This window comes from Toxorhynchites rutilus, chromosome 2 (assembly GCF_029784135.1).
Source record: "Toxorhynchites rutilus septentrionalis strain SRP chromosome 2, ASM2978413v1, whole genome shotgun sequence".
In the NCBI taxonomy this organism is placed as follows: Eukaryota; Metazoa; Arthropoda; class Insecta; order Diptera; family Culicidae; genus Toxorhynchites; species Toxorhynchites rutilus.
In genome coordinates, this window is record NC_073745.1 from 193,822,410 (window position 1) to 193,838,570 (window position 16,161).

The following is a 16,161-nucleotide window of genomic DNA, read 5'->3' on the forward strand; positions in this document are numbered from 1 at the left end:
CTGTATTCAGAATCAAAGTTCAGATTTAGACCCAGATTCCAGATTTATTTTTCAATTTGGATTTCATATTCGGATTCAATATTAAGATTTTAGGGGCCAGATTCAATTCCCAAATTCGGATACCAAATTCATATTTTAGACTCAGACTCTAGATCAGGGGTTCTCAAACTATTTTGGACAATAGATCCCTTTTCCAGAATTAAGTGATACCTTAGACCCCTATAGCCAAATTTTTCAAACAAAAAAACCCATTTCTCGTTTTTGTCTTATTTATACAAAATTCTTACTAATTCATAATTCTAATTCTCTTATTCATACAAAATTCATACTAATTTAGAGACTGCGGTTGGTTAACCAGTGGCAACTATATTATAACCAATTTTTTCAATTGTTTCAATAGTTTATTTTTTATCAAAGATAATGTGTTTGAATCGATTCCCTACCAAGTTTCCACAGCCTTAAAGGGTTAAGCCAGGGTTTCCAAGTGTATTGAACAGAAATCTGGATATTGGAAAATCGAAAGTCTCGATTTGTCTGGATTTTATTATATTGAATTGCGAATTTTATTGAACATTTCACGAGAACGTCGTTTGATGTGTGTGGAAGCGGACACGGTTTGCTGTAGAGCAATGACAACGAAATGTCTTTCTCAGGGCAGGTGAAGAAGGAGTTCGGATTGAGTTTGTCCACAAGGGCCCTTCTCAGGACTAGAACTGCAAAATTTTAAAGTCTCTATATTTCAACACAATCAAACAACCAACACTGTAAAACATTATTTAACCGTTATTTCTTCTCATCATATATCGACGCATTATACTTACAGATCTGGGCCCCGTATCACAGTGTGCACGTAACACGTATCGAAAAAATCCAGAAACGTTTTATAAGAAGTGCATTACGGCGGCTCCCATGGACAAATCCCGACAATCTACCGCCTTACGAACATCGATGCGCGCTCATCGGACTCCAAACTCTGTCGAGCCGGCGTAGTTTTCTGCAAAGGCTGTTCATCTACGACGTACTAAGCAACAACATCGACTGCGGCAGCATACTGCAAAATATTAATATTCACGTTCCGAACCGCCAACTCCGAAGCACTTCCTTTCTCAGAGTTCAAGGGCACCGTACTACATACGGATATAACAATCCGCTAGATAGATGCTGTAGGCTTTTTAACGATGTGCACGATATTTTTGATTTCAACATAAGTAGACTAGTTTTTAAAGATAGAATTAAGAATGTCTAAATAGTCTGTGTGGTCTGTGACCAAAGATGGTAAATAAATAAACTTGATGGTTGCAGACATGTGCACCAAACCATTTTCGGCGTTCAGTAAATTTTTGGCATAAATTTTCTTAATTGCGGGAATGCCATTTCACCACTACGGGTAGTTGTGGCAAGAACTTTACCCCAAAACATGACTACATTGGTTCATTCATCCGGAGACTAGTCTGAAAAATCAACATTGCGCAGCTCGCTGAATTCCTCATCAATTGGCTGAATCATTTCTCTGGGAACCAGAGTAGGAAAATTTTAATTAAGCGTAAAAATGGCTTGATGTTTTCTTCTGATGCATGGTCCAGCATGGTCAGATTTATCATAACCGAGTCATTGAAGTTGAAGTAGATGTATTATGTATTTTTTTTTATCAAACGCATCTTTATTCATATGTTTTAGCGTTTGCATGAACTCTTTTGTGAAAAAAATATCCAATACAAGGCAGATTCGGAGTGGATCATATCTGACAAGTACTTTTTGCATCACTGCTTCCAGTGAGAACCTTCTAGTCGCGTATGGATGCAGCAATTTCAAGGGTTTTAATTCAAGAATTTCCTGAATCTCATCACACTAAGTAGTCCGCAAGGGACTGCTTCTAAGACAGCTAGTGGTTTGCTCAATTTCAACTGGGATATGCTTACACGCATACGAAGAACATAAGGCAGAGCTATAGCAAAGACTCTTCATAATGAAAAGCGATGGACAATCTTTTTTAAGAAAAGCGCCAAGTTAGTTGCCTGGTGAAGCCATAGTCATTGCCTTGTCCCTCTTGAACAACGAAACCATTTCGTTATACAACGTTCTAGAATCCGGTTCGGTAACTTGTATAAGATCATAAAAACAATCATTCACGAACTGTATACCATCCTTCCAATAGCTAGTTCTGGCTACTAAGGGATCTCATACACTGTTTGACCAAAGCCAAATATTTGACTCATTTTAACCGATGAAATTCGATCAATATATTCGACACAAAACGCGACAAGCACAAGCATATTCAGTTGCCTAAAAAATATTGGATACCTAAAATATTTTTTTGGTCTGTTCTTCGAACCTGTCGGTACATGGTTAGGTTACCTTAAATATTTCAGTCAATTTTTTTGCCGACGAATTCGCAAATGACTAATGGGCTTCTCGTGTTGACCATCTCCGAGAATACTCGTGATCACAGCGGTCGCTTTTGTACTTCTCAGTCGCAGTACGCTTCAAAAAATCCGTCCATCCTCCAAGACAATTTATGTCTTTACTACATATTTTGTAAAAACCAGCATGCTTATCAGTGCTCTGGGCTCCCAATCCCTTCGGTGAAATTAGTGATGCCATTTTGAATAACTGTTTCTAGCGCAAACTAGTTTTCCAAACCAACTCAATAAAGTCAAAGAAAGAAAGTCTGGACTAGACAAAGGACGGTCTGGATATCTGGATGCATTACCAAAGTCTGAAAGTCTGGAAACCGTGGGTTAATCGGGTTAATTTGGGATCATTTTGCCTTAAAAATTCAACAAAATAAATAGATGTAAAAGTATATAAACATTAATTTAATTGTAAATATGTTAATACAAATAACTCACAAATACTGGAGCGGGCCAAAAAATACGCAAATGCCAAATGCACTTGCCAAATTTTTCATCTTATACGCGTTCATCTATTTGTTAAGTTTTTCATGTATAACAATAATACTTTCTTCTAAAAATCATGTTGGATCACGTGACACAACTTAAACTGTATCTTGAAAGCTTAAAACAAGGACTTGTAATATTCAATAGGGGTCGATTTTCAGACCTCGTCGACCCCCAAAATCATTTTTCGTTCATGTCGACCCCTAGGAGGCCGAAATCGACCCCAGAGTGTCGACCACTTTTAGAAACCCTGCTCTAGATCATTCCAGGTTGCATATTTAGATTCAGATCTCGATATCTGATTCCAGACGCAAATTTCGGATTCAATTTCCAGATTCCAGGCTAAAAATTCATAATCTGTTTTCAGAATCAAAATTAAGATTCTAGATCTAGATTCCAAATAAAGTTTCCTACTTCAGATTTTTTATCGAAACTAGAATCCAAATTTGAATTCAGATCTCAGTAGAATATAAAATAGTATTAGTATCAGTATCAATATCAGTAGAAGACAAACATAGATTTTAGATTTTTTTGTTATTCCAAATTTGCATTGCAAATTTAGGTTCCAGCTTTTAGATTCATATTCCAAATTGAGATTTCAACGCTTAAGATCACATGCTGCAGATTTAGTTCGCAAAAAAACGATTCAATATTTGAATTCCAAATTCAAATCCCTTATTCAGTCTTTAGATTCAGATTCCAGATTTCTATTTAGATCTTTATATTTGAAACTAAATTCAAATCCCAATTTACTGAATAATTCACATTCCAGATTCCAGATCCAGATTGAGATTCCTGATTTAGTACCCAATTTCAGTTTCCGAATCCTGATTGAAGATTTGAATTATAGATTCCAGATTTAGATTCAGTTTTTTTCAGAGTTTAGATCGACATCAGATTGCAAATTTAAATTCCAGGCTGCAACAACAGATTTGGATACAAGGAGTTCAGACTAAGACACCAGATTCTGATTTCAGAAACGAAACTCAAGTTTCAGATACTATTTTAACAGTCAAAACTCAGATTCAATGTTTCGTTTCCAAACTAGGATATCATATTCTGACTTTAGATTCAGATTAAAGTTTCGGATTTAGTTCCAAAATACATATTCCAGTTTCATATTCCTTTCCATTTTTAAATGCTAATCTTAATATCAGATTTCAAATTTAGATTGCGACTAATTTTAGTACCGAAATTCAAATTACAGATTCAGATTTAGTTACCAAATCCGGATGCCAGATTTCAAATTCAGATCTCGGTATCAGACTCAAAATTTAGGTGACCGAAATAAATTACCAGATCCAATGTTCAGATTTCAGATCCCAGATTTAGTTCCCAAAATTCATATTGAATTAGATCATTTCAGATAGTTATCTCATTCGGGTTCGAGATTGCAGATTCGGATCTGGATATCAGATTCCAAAAGATTATAGATTCAAATTTTGGATTCAATTTCCAGATGCTAAATTTGTATTCCATACTCAGATTCCAGGACGAGATGAGATTTAGGTTCCACATTCAAACTACATATTCAGGTGTCACATTCAGATTTAGTTTCGGATGCAAAGTCCAAATTCAGATTCCAGATTCCAAATTTGGATTCAGATCTCGGTATCAGATTTAAAATTTAGTTTTGAGATGTGGATTACGGATTACATATTCAAAAAACGGTTATTCGTGTTTGAGGAGCCATGTCAAGAATGATCACCGATAGCAAGTACCACAAACAAAAATTCCTCGTATTTCTACCTATACAAGCTATGATTTGATCAATATTTCAATCAACACACAATTAAAACATTATCTGAATTCTGCTACTTGCCCATAGGCTGATCTGCATGTCTGCTCTTCTCGCACAATAGACGCCACGATTTGAGAACTAGCACAAATGAAAAATATCGCCTAATTTTTCCGGCATTAGCACATACCCACGCACCGCAAAGTGGCGCATCCTCCCTCTCCTCCTAAAACAGTGCACGGAACCATTCCTGGTGTACCGAAATGTTTTTCTTTAATTTTTTATTTTTGCATGTCTTCCCCAGAGTCTAGGCGAGTGTATAAACAAAAGGCAAAAATAAATCGTAAAGTTTGTATTTGCGTATATTTCGGTTTCTTCGCTCGCTCGATCGGATGATGATGCTGTTTTTCCCTCCGCCAGACTCTCGCTGAGACGAAAATATCATTCACTTTGCACTTTGAATGTGTCGCGACGATTATAACGACACGTCGGCCGGTTTTATTTTCTTTCTTTTTTGCATGTGAATTCCCGGGAAATAGGAGGGTCTGTGAGGCGGAAAAAAAGTTGTGAATGAATGTCACATATATATATATATATATATACACATTGTGACATTGCCAAAACTTTTTTGGTAGAGCTTTCAATTTTATTTGATTTTTGTTGTTGCCTTCGTTATCGATGGACTTGAATGTGACTATGTCATATGTTTTGACACATATGACATAGATTCATTGACAAAAAGTTTCACTGTCTTCATCAGTATTGTTGTGGAGGCTTTTGCTCATTTCTTGCGTCTTTCAAAAATATGATAAAGAGTATCCCACATCAAATTGCATCACGAAAAAAAGCTGTAGAAATTTACCCATTGGGCATTAGCTCTTGAAAATTTGGGTAGAAGTAGTTTAGAGTATGTTGTTCACACAGTATTTCCATCGCTGTCAGATTAGTAAAATGGAGTCACCCGAAAAGCAACGCCGCGAATTGATTTTGCGCAAGCACCTGGAGAATCCCCAACTCTCTCATAGGGACATCGAAAAACAACTCGGAATCGTGCAGTCAACGGTAAGCTGTATGATTAAACGTTCCTACGAAAATCTGAACGTCGAACAGAAAGAGACATGCGGTCACAATGGATGTTCTATTAGTGATCAGGATCACAAGCGTGTCGTGAAAGCGTTTAAGCGGAATCCCTATGCTTCGGTCAGGGATGTAGCCAAAAAAATTGAATTTGTCCAAGTCGAGCCAAGGGCCGGGAGGCACTGCATACGTATAAAGTGCAGAAGGCTTCAAATCGTGACGAACGGCATAATACGGTGGGAAAGTCACGGACCCGGAAACTGTACACCCAGATGCTGACGAAGCCTCATTGTCTTATCATGGATAATGAGACTTACGTCGAAGCGGACTTCTGGCAGCTTCCGGGCTACTTTTCTTCAGTTTTGATGTTCCGGAGGAAGTAAGGAAGCTTCGTGCCACTATTCGAAGGATGTCCTGGAATTGTATGAACCAACAAGATCACTTTCGTACCCAAGGACATGAATCCCTTCCCCCGACGCACCGGAATTAAGACCCGTCGAAAAATGCCGGGCTATTATGAAGCAGGCACTACGGAAGCATCCCAAGGAGATCAAATCTGAGGAAGACATCAAGAAAAAGTGGGTTTCCTTACAGAAGAATCTGCAGCTAAATGTTATACAGAACCTTATGAGCGGAGTTAAGCGCTATGTCCCTATTCGCCGGTTTAGAGAGAGTTAGGGCCAAGTTCTCTACAGGTTTGGTCGATGAACACAGTTCTTTGATCATGTAACCAAGCAGACAAAACAATTATTAGCTTACCTGTTCATTTGATGTCAACAAGACAGAAATATTCCCGATAAGATCGTATGCTTCCAACGTGACTCACTTGTGTGATAATTGTTATTCCAGTTATTGAAGAAATAATGAATATCCAAAATATCCGAATCAGAACACTGGTTTGTTAGAAGGGTTACACTTGTCACGTTACGCCCTAAATACAGGAACTTGCTCCATCAATCATTGAATCAATCAATCGAAAACAGGGTGCAACAGTAACTGCAATTTCACTTGAATAATCCAAGCCGGTTTTGTTATGAACTTGGGAATGGCAAAACGTTGTTTCATTCAAAGAAAACTTGGTTCACTTCACTTTCGAAAACAATCACATAAGAAAACAACTGATTGCATGCTCGCACATGATTTATAAATATCACTCAACAATTAGCGAGGATACGTTTTCTGTTTACGCCTCATTAGAAATGCGCATTTGGATTAATTTTCATGTTTTCAACCGTATTTTCACGTATATTCTTATGATGCATTTTCTCAGATTTCTCTTCCACAGCTTCTCATCCTCACAATCCAATATGAGGGCACTTTTACTCCGTTGTTGTACCGTAGGGTCACTTCACTTCATGAGAGGCACACTACACATAGACGGTCAATAAAAATTACCTTAAACATTCAAACAAGCGCGATTTTTTCAATTTGAAAATATAAAAAATCACAAATAATCGTTCCCACACACAGCTTAGTGTTATTATTGTTTTATTTCCTTCGATTGAATAATAATTAATTCATAATAAGAACAGAAGATTCGCGCGTCGAAAACCCGACAGGAAGGAACCACGAACGCACCTCAAACAAACGTTCACTCAGTACTGATTCGACCAAAGCAAAGCAGCACATTGTGGGCAATGCGGATAATGAACATGTGAGAGTGTGTATACATTTCTCTTTTCTTCCTCTCTCGTTTATTACTCTTCAATGATTGTATGTGTGTGCGTGTTCACAAGCCGTCAGCGTCAGTCGCATATGAAAGAGTACCGAAGCACGAAATGTAAATATTTTTATGTTGCTTTTATGTCTACATTGCATTCCCGGATGGTTTTATGTGGTGAGCGCGATGGCCGCTTACACGGACACAGACTCGCGCCAGTAACCGGTTAAAATCAGCGACAAAAAATGTTTTGATTTGATGTCGTGTCGTTTTTGATGTTTAGTTTGGTGCACTGCAATAGAAGTGCGGCTGTTTTGCGAGGTTCTCTACTGTAGTTGTCCATTGCGGTCGTAAACCGAATCCACGTTGACGGCTTTAACCAAGGCGCCTAGAAGTATATACTAAGGTGGGCCAACTTGCTAAAACCACGCTTCAGCCATCTTGGAAGTCTACTGTGTTTTGTTTGTAAACAAAACACAATACGCTATTGCCGAAGCTCGCTCGTGATCAGTCTGTCTCTTTCACGCTACAAGCAAATAATTCCCCTTCAACTTTCTTCCGTGCTGTTTTCATATACCGCTCCCCTAACCAACTTAGTGACGAAACGGCCTCACCTAGTACCATAGACCCGTCTTGGCTTTAACCACGGCTTACAGAGACAAGGCTAGTTCTTTTACATTTTGACGTAGAACTACGTCTTTCAGGAAGGGTGCCAAATCAGAATACAGGTCACGTTTTTATGAAATAAAGTTAACGTTAATAACTACTTTCACTGTGAACGAATTCTCATGATTTGCATACCAATCGAATCGGAGATTCTCTAAGATTTGTTTGATATGCTATACATTACAATTCGCTAATCTCTAAACGGTTTCAATTCAGAAAAACTGGAAGAACCTTTTTCTCATACATTTATTCTGCGGATTGGTGTCCTAATCCTACCCATATTTCGAATGCTTATAACTCTAACATTTCTTAACCGATCGGAAAGATGTTTGCATCAATTGATAGGAAATACGCGTCTATCGCAATTAATAAAATATTATTTTCCATGAGATGAACAATTGAATAACTCTAAAATGTCAAGCGTTATTTAAACGCCTTAACTGTCAAGTATTGATTGGCCCGATTTATGGTTTCCCCAACATAGACTTCAAAATCGATGTACCTGAGGAAATACGCTCTGCGAATATACATGCAAGTCGGGGGTATTTTTGTTTCCACCAAGCTGTGTTTCCCTAACACAGACTTCTAAATCAATGTGCCTGGGGGAATCCGCTTTGTAAAAAGATGTAAGTCGGGGATATTTTTTGCCCACTGAGTTGTGTTTCCCTAACACGAACTTCAAAATTAATGTACCTGCAAATATACATGCAAGTCGGGGGTATTTTTTGATGTTAAGTAGAGATGTCTAAATTTTTCGTTTATTCGATTATCGATTAATCGTGGGGCCAAATAATCGATTCATTCGAATAATTGTCTTTCAGAATTCGATTAATCGAGCGAATATTTATTTCTTGTAATCGAGATGAACAGACATTTATAATAAAAAAAAATTATGCAGAATATGCAGAATAGTAGTTTTTGAATGGTAATTCAGTAGATTGATAAATTTACCATTTCGTGATTTTTTTTGCGGGCGATTGAAAAAAGAGCACATCATGCAAATGATGCAAAATATTTTAATTGCACCAACATACAATTTTTTGTGTTCAAAACTACCTGTTCTTCAAATGTTGTTGAAATAGCAGATTTATTTGAAAATTTCTACTTGGTCCCCATAACTACTAGTTCAAAAGAAGTATTTTTGTAGAATCATTGACCACTAGTATTTTCCTTGGCACTCTGAATTTGAATACTACCACTTTAGTACGGGAGATTAGGTCACATCCTTCTATTCCGCTATTTACTCCTGCAGACGCTGAATTCTTCTCCCCAGTCTCCTCCACCATCAGGGAATTATTTTTATGCTTCAACCGTAAGTGGTTTAGCATAATCGATGAATTTCGACAAACAAAGTTTAAAGTTGGCACTGTATTTTTTGAAAAAAATTGTTTCCTTTTTCATTAATCGCGATTACTGTGATAATTATTCGATGTACAGGGAAACTTCGATATAACGTACCCTCGTTATAACGTACCCTCGATATAACGTCACTCGATATAACGTACATTTTACCTCGATATAACGTACACATTTCCAAAGTGTAAAGGAAAATTTTTTTCAATATTTTTTTTCTGATAGAACAATGAATTATCTTTATTGTGATGCTAAAACAAGTTTTGTACCTTCAACCAATTCCGAAATACAGCTGGTTTTGTGATTCCGGATTCTAAATGAATCAAGCTTTAATCAACAGTACGAAGGGAAACATCATGAGAAAGGCTGGCTTCGTCTTCTGATTGAAGTTATTTATTAACTTTACTAAAACAGCAACACAATAATGTAATATAGACTACGTTTGTGATTACTTTATTATGCTTCGATATAACGTACAATTCGATACAACGTACAATTTTGAAAGTGAAATGTACGTTATATCGAAGTTTACCTGTATTCATATTTTGATTTTTCATTATTCGATACAAAATTACTCGGATAAAATTGCAGATATTCGATTATTTGAATTAATCGAACGATTAACCGACGTCTCTAGTGTTGAGTACTTTTGCACTCGCTTGTCGTTGTGCAGACCGGAATATATTTCCCTAAAACGAACTTTTAAACTGAGAAGCCAGGGAAAATCGTCATTTCAGATACTAGAGGTGAATGAACTTTCGCGGTTTGAGAACCGTTTGATCGTTTGACAATTCTTCCGTTCACATATTTTGGTGTCCCGGGCATCATGTCAAACGTAAAAGGAGTTCATCAAATTTGTTTGTAACGAAGAATATAATCTATAACAAAAATTTCCATGCATTCTAAAATAATATTCGAAGTGGTAAACAAGTGGATTGCATAATATATTTGCGTAGTTCTACGTCGAAAATATGCGGTCGTGTCCTAGATACAACTCCTTACAATTTTTTTTTGATGACGTCATCCGAATTGTCAGTGCAAACAGTTGCCATTTGTATTTTGTTTTCCGATTTACGCGTAAATGTTCCTGAAATGAAAAATCGAAAATGGTTCAATGCGCTGTGAGCGGGTGTATAAATTATGAAAATGACATTACCGGGCCAAAAAAGAGATTCTTTCGCTTTCCGAATGACTGATCCGGGTTAGCTAGCCTTGTCTCTGTAAGCCGTGGCTTTAACCGTTTCTCTACGGCAGAGTGCTTCGTCGGAGTGCTACCGCTAAACGGATCATTGCGCCGAATAGTATGTTCATCGCGCTGGTGTGATCGATGTGCAGTATCACTCTCATGATGTCTATAGACGACACTCGTACACACCTGAGACGAGACATGACAATAGGGGGTCGAATCCGGACCACGGACCACCCCCCCCCCCTCTTTATTTGCAAAAAACTCAGACAGCCAGTTTTCGCAAGCCGCTTCTGAGGCCAACTTAGTATCACCAAGAGCGTTTTGCATGGACCGGAAGAGATGACAATCACTCCCATAGCTTTTGGCGGGTCATCAAAGATGTGTGAGGCCGAGCGTTGTCCTGGTGATAAACAACATCATTCCTACTGATCATTTCTGGCCGCTTCTGGTCAATCGTCTGCTGCAAACGATCAAGCTGCTCACAGTAGAGAACCGAGTTGAGGGTCAGGCCATAGTTGAGCAGCTCATAGTGGATCATTCCCTTCCAATCCCACCAAACACACAGCAAAACCTTCTTGGCCGTCAATCCGGGCTTGGTGATGGTTTGGGCCGGCTCACCGCGCTTCGACCACGACTTTTTTCGCTTTAGGTTGTCGTATGTGTTCCACTTTTTATCACCAGTCACCATCTTCTTCAAAAATGGGTCGAGTTCGTTCCGTTTCAGCAGTGCATCGCAGGCGTTGATTCGGTCTAAAAGATTTTTTTTGCGTCAACTCGTGTGGCACCCATACATCCATCTTTTTTGGAATCCAATTTTCTGCAAATGGCTTCAAACGGTTTTATGGTCTGTGTTCAGTTCCTGGTCAATCGAGCGAGTCCTCACATGCCGATCTACTTCGATGATTTCAAAGATTTTATCGGTTTCCACGACGATTGGCCTACCAGTAAGGGGTGTATCTTCGACAGCCACTACACCAGAACGAAATCGATCAAACCAACGCTGTGCTGTGCGAATCGTTACAGTATCGGGTCCATAAACTACACGAATTTTTTTCGGCCGCCTTCGTTGCAGTTTTACCTCGCAGGTAGTAAAAACGTAAAATATGGCGAATTTCTTGCTTGTTAGACTCCATCTTTGACGCGCTATAACTTGAGACTGAAAAGGACAATCACAACACTGTTAAATCGACACTTGTAGCACAGATTGTCGTCATTAAATAGCCGTATAGTATGACCCGATGCGATAAGTACAACACAGGATATGTTTAAGTGTTGCCATATATTGACAATATACGACATTTCTTTTTCCCCAACCCAATATATTCAAAATTGAATAAAAGTTACATTCACATTCCAATTTAGTGAAAATTTCTATTATCAATTCTTTGTATATTTTCGTTCTACTACGTCCTGTGTTCAGTACCCGAAGAGAGGGAAACATTGCATCGGAATTTCCACTCTACACCTTTTTGTAATTCTCTTGCCATCCAGCATATCATAAGGGGATGTCAAGGGGGACAACTTTAGGGGGGTTGGGGTTATGAAAATTTCCACGCTTGTCCACGTAGAGTGGGAAGGGGGTATAAACTTTGTCCACGTGGACACGAATAATAAATACTTTTACAAATATAATCACCGATACATTCTAAATTAAATAAAAACTGTTCCATATTAAAGAATTTTAAAACATTCCGCCAAACTTGAGTATTCCGTATTTATCAATAAACGAATTAAGCTGCCTAAGAGTGCTTCATATAGTTTTACCAATATTATTCTTCTTCGTTGTAATACATATTCTGAAAATAACTCACGTAAACTGTGAACGACCGAGCTATTTCCTATGATCCTATGACTTTCATAGATAGGGGTTATGCTTAAACGTTCATAGCCCAAAACTATGAAAATTAAACGATTCCATTATGGTTGAGTTTTCAGGCTATCACGCATGAAGTTGTTTCCCGCAAAATTTTGTCATCTTTCAAATGAATGCAATTAAATCGTTCTAAGTAGCGTACTTTTTAATTTGGGTCAATTTAAGGCAAAAAAATAGGTCGCAGGAAATGTTCAATAATTCTTTCATAATTGAGATTTGAGCTAGATTTCATAGTTGGGAATGAATGGATCGTAAGTTTTCTGATGTAAATTTTCCCCGCGAGATGACTTTGAAAGTCATCTAGACACTCTAGGGGGTCTCCGTAGCCACATTGGTTGCGCGTTAGCTTAGTAAGCGATCGATCGTGAGTTCAAAACTCAGGGCCCCCATTGACCATCTTTGTGTTGTTACAGAATAACTACGTCCACGCAACAATCATCAGCGATGGAGATCGATCCACGGTCGAAATAAGATCGATTCATCCATACAACTGCTCTGCTCTGCAAGACACATCGGGCTGCTGTTCTATAAATAACTCAACAATGGATCAACGACTGTCTCCGCTGTCCAGTCTTAACTGGATAATGGAAGAACAGATAGAAAACTCTTACGCCTAAATGGCTACTGTGTAAATTTGTACCATTTGCAATGATATAGAAGGGAATACTCTAACGCCGAAAAATGGCAACTGTGTAATGTGCTAATTATAGATATGATAAATATGTGACATGTACACGATTCAAATTCGGCTCTGTTACAGCTAAAATGCTAATGAGCCTAAATTAAACAAAAGGGATAAAAAAAATAGACACTCTAAACAGAATGTTCGATAAGGACCCTTAGAAAATTATCCGAACTATGGCGGAGAAGGTTTCGTATTGCGCTACCGACTAAAGGTGAATCGGAAATACAAAGTGAATATGAATCGGCATTTGCAGTGATCGATCATATACCAGAGGGGACAAAGAACTGCACTCAACAAAAAAAATAGAGGAGCGGAATGCGACATCGTAAATTTTGGGTGATTTTTGGAACGCTGTAACTCTGTGATGAAACAAAGCAATGGCTGGATATTGTAGAGAACATATTCATACTTTCACAACTGCCCATCGATGTGCTCTGCGATCGTTATATCATGAAATATTCACAATCCAAAGGGAAAGGATAATTTTTCATTCGATCAAGAATATCTCTGTAATAAAATGTTCGAATTAATCAGATTATTTGAATTATTGCTGGCGAAGATATTGATGGATTTCCAGATGGACTAAGCACTCTTCTGAAATAAAGCTGTGAACGTAAATTAACTTTCTTGTATCAATATGTATATTTATATGATATTTTATATAAATATATGTATATTTATATGATATCAACACTTTTTTTGCAAATGTTAAAAAAACGGGTACTAAAATTGTATTTAAAGATGATTTTAAATTCATTTATTTTTATTCGACTGGCGTTTGCAATTATAATTAGTAAACTCAAGATCAATCTTTGAAGTTGTGAAGTTTATATTCAGATGCGGATTGTTCCTCACCTGCTCAACTGTACATTGCGTGTTTCCGTGTTGGCAAACCAGATAGCCTTATCTTCGCTGATGATGATGAAAAAATATTATATACTCACAAGTATTTCAAAATTAAACTCATATGAAACATGTGCTTTGTATTTTGTACTTGCTGGTCATTTCTCTACCATACAAAATCAATTGGCTACAGCAAAGCAGGTACGGCAGGGTACGGCTAGTAAAATTTGAAATAAAATAAACTTAAATGGAGTTAAAATGGAATTTAGGCCACGTTGACAAAAGGGGGTAGGGGTATGAAAATTTCCACGCTTGTCCACGGAGGGGGAGGGGGGAGTCTAAAATCATGCTTTTTCTGTCATGCTGGTATGTGGACAGCCGCTAATAGTAAAGGCCTAGCAGAGAATAGCTAGAATAAACATATAATGATACATTCATTCAAAAAAAACCTGAATAAAGGCTATGTTATAATTTGTGAATGTATAATCTCATCAACACTTCAGTACTGACAGTATTTAAACGATATCAGGGTTTTGAACCGATTGAATTATACGGCCTTATTCTCGTATGCACTTCACGGTGAAAACGAAATGAAGTGTATTCGCGATGACAACGATAAGGTGTCGACATCTGGATACGAAACTAACTTTTAACAAGGCTTACTACTAATATGACAGAGAGTAGTAAGTTTTAAATTTTAAATTTCTAGAATTTGAATGAAATTTTTTACTTGTAGTTATTTATTTACCTGAAGCACATCTTTCTTACTGTAACTTAACACCTGCGCATTATCCAACTGAAACGTATCATTATAATATAAAATTATCTTCAGATACAATTTTTGTACGATATTTTTTTACCACATCAAAAAAAATCAAGTTTTCCATTCACATTGAACACTAATTTGATACGGAGAAGTTCATTTTCATTCATAATTTCTATTTTAAAAACCTTCATTCTGCCTGAAAACATTATCTTTGACGCTTCACTAACTCGTAAAACGAATTTCAATGACGTGTCGCTCATTTCGTTTTCATTGTGAAGTGTATACTGGAATAAGGCCCATAGTCTCTTGATAAATATAATGAACCATTAATTTAATTAATGTACTTCAACATATCATACTCCAGCTATCAAATCTACGTTTCCTAGTTTTCTTTGCTCTCTCGAGATTTTATTTTATTTTTTTTTTGCATACCAAAATAACAGGAAAATACTGATTATTTCATATATGTGACAATCGGTTGAATAAATAATAAAAAAAGGGGAAAAGCTCAGAAAAAACATTTTTCAAAGAACACTTATATCTCTCATGGGAAATTAATCTTCCGTAATTTTATGACATTTGGCAACTTCATATCTTGCTTCCCTGTTATCTAACCCTTGGTCGACGAAGATGTAGAAAGAAGAGTAAGAAGCCAGTTGTCACGTTTTGTCTTAGGTACACACAAGTCGTCGCGCGGATGTCGTCTATAGACGACGCTCGTAGCGAAAGGGTTAAGTTTCGTTTATCAGTTTAGGTGGGCTTCAAAAAATAATTGATTTTCATACGGAATGAACACAGTTTTTTACAATTCAAATTATGAATGAAAATCAACTTTACCATATCAAATTAGTATTCTATTTAAATGAAAAACACTTTGTTTTGCAGGTGGGGAAACAATCTCATACGAACATTGTTTTTGAAGACTACTTTATATTATAATGAAAAGTTTCAGTAACAATGTTGGAAATTTATAGACAAATTGTTAAATAATGCCGCGGGCCGCATGTGGCCCGTTTGGCTTTTTTGGTTGGCCCATCGGATGTTACTTTATTTTAATTAATCATTACCTTTTGTATGACGTTGAACTACGTCTTTCAGTAATAGTATTCAAGATAGATATAACACACTGTAGTGCAATTTTGTTCGGTGTAGGCAGCGCGCTTATTTACATGCCGTCTGGTGGAGAGTGCCTCTGTATTTTTGAACCACATCATTTCTGTATCTGAACTGGGATGTATGTTTGAAATTTCGAAAAAAATTTCGACAAATTTTCCAAAGATAAAAGGTGTATAAGTGATGTTTGTAACTTATTGGCCCATTTTTTTTATCATGACTCAAAAACTGCATTGAGAGCAAACTATTGAAATCACAAAATTTTATAGAGTAGTGCGGGGCAAAGGTGCGCATTGGCCTC

At 37.2% G+C, this 16,161-nt stretch overlaps 1 protein-coding gene across 2 annotated transcripts in view; it reads right to left on the reverse strand.

Moving 5' to 3' along the window:
• LOC129764248 (semaphorin-1A) overlaps positions 1-7,317 on the reverse strand; it is a 204,805-nt gene extending 197,488 nt beyond the window's left edge. For both annotated transcript variants that reach the window (XM_055763149.1, XM_055763153.1), the window contains exon 1: positions 6,472-7,317. The gene's annotated coding sequence lies outside the window, so the exon portion shown is untranslated. The remainder of the gene's footprint in view (positions 1-6,471) is intronic.
• Between the last annotated feature and the right edge of the window lie 8,844 nt (positions 7,318-16,161).